The sequence below is a fragment of the Elephantulus edwardii genome, unplaced genomic scaffold (genome assembly GCF_000299155.1).
Source record: "Elephantulus edwardii isolate Elephantulus edwardi_28Jun2011 unplaced genomic scaffold, EleEdw1.0 scaffold00157, whole genome shotgun sequence".
In the NCBI taxonomy this organism is placed as follows: domain Eukaryota; kingdom Metazoa; phylum Chordata; class Mammalia; order Macroscelidea; family Macroscelididae; genus Elephantulus; species Elephantulus edwardii.
Window position 1 is genome coordinate 1,765,732 of NW_006399907.1, and position 1,745 is coordinate 1,767,476.

At 35.2% G+C, this 1,745-nt stretch overlaps 1 protein-coding gene across 1 annotated transcript in view; it reads right to left on the reverse strand.

Moving 5' to 3' along the window:
• ITPR2 (inositol 1,4,5-trisphosphate receptor, type 2) overlaps positions 1 to 1,745 on the reverse strand; it is a 732,333-nt gene that overhangs the window by 562,109 nt on the left and 168,479 nt on the right. The gene's annotated exons all lie outside the window — the stretch shown is intronic.

A 1,745-nucleotide genomic window follows, 5' to 3' on the forward strand; every position in this document is an offset into this window, starting at 1 on the left:
TCAAAGGCACTGATCCTTCTTCTGTCATCTTTAATCATTGTCCAGCTCTCTGATGCACAGCAGGTAATTACAAAGACCATGGCCGGAATCACAGACTAACACTATTGATCTTTATAGCACTCTGGCGAGGTCCCCAACAGCAGATTTCCCTTTCCCTGCAATTTGTCTTTTCATTTCCTCACTGCTGGTGCCAAAACTGTTAGCTGTGGAGCAATCAAGAAGTACAAATATAAATAATCCATTATTCTTCTCCTTTATCACACAAAAAAAAAGTCTGATTTTATGTCAGGTCTCTGGTTCTTTGCTGTTGTCTGTGATGGTGGCTGCTACTGTAGGCCTTGGTCTGGTTGGCTCAAGAATCTCTGGCCCTTCAGGACACACTGCATTTTCTTGCTTATTGTTTGTTAGTGGCTAAAGTCTCAAATTCTGCTTCTAAATCCTCTCAATTTAATGGGGAAACTAGCCAGTCCCTTTAGAGATTTGCAAGACTAGTCAGTCCCCTTGTAGATAGGCTAACACACCCTATCCTCATATTCCTGCCTATCCACATGGTAACGTTCATCAATGGCTAAGGAAGCCATTTTTAAAAAGAAATTTTTAAGTACAGCATGTCACTTATTTCTATATATTTCTTGAGGCAAATGTTTTACACATTAGAACCCAAAACTCAAATTGGGCCAAAGTAGAATAGGAGAGAGAAACTTAATGAAAAGAAAACTCTGAAGATCGTATTTCTTTTCCATTTTACTAGTCTCTCTAATCTAACAAAAGAGCAAAGAAATATACATAGAAATATACAAAATACATTGTGGAGCAGGTAAAGGTCAAACATGGTCATCCCCCACACAACCCTTGGTCTTTTTATAGTAGATGGCTGAAGTGGGTTATGTTGCAATGGCTCCACTCCCATGGAAGGCTGGAATTTTGTAAGAGTAAGAAGTTAGAGGCGTAGGAAGTACAGTTAAATTGCTAATTTTGCTGCTACTGAGTTGGAAAGAAATCCTAAGCTGCGTTTGGCCTAAGACACTGGTAGAGACTTGAGGCCACATGAATATGAATAAAATAAGTTAAGGGTGGAAAATGAAGTGGAAATTGGGGATTCTTTAAAGGATTTATGCATTAAAGTTTTTGTTAATTTGACTTTGTGAATACTACTGTTTAATTCTTACATATAGTAACGTTAATATATATCATAAAAACAAATAATGTTAAGATATATTGTAAAAATTATTAAGGTTCTTGTTTATTTTAAAAAAACTCTGGTTTTAATATTAAAAATATCCTTAATTTGGTTCATTTGTGTTAATAGTGAAAATAATTATTGTTTTTCAAATATGCACCACAAAAATAAAATTTTCAACTCAAATATTAATTTTATTTTCTATATTCCAAATATTTATTGCAGCCATGCACTCAAATTCTAGTTTTCTCTTTAAAATTAAGTCTTAACATTTTTTTTCAAACCTCAGTTTCTTATGGCTCTAATGATATCAATGATTAAAGAATATTACTGTGAATTGTTTTTTTAAATTCAGAGAAGAAATATACCAGAGGAATGTCTATCTGTGTTTTATTGAATATGCAAAGGCATTTGACTGTGTGGATCATAACAAACTGTGGCTGACTCTGAGAAGAATGGGAATCGTGCTAATGCGAAACTTATACTTGGACCAGGAGGCAGCCGTCAGAACAGAGCAAGGGAACACTGCATGGTTCAAAATTGGGAAGGGCGTATGCCAGGGATG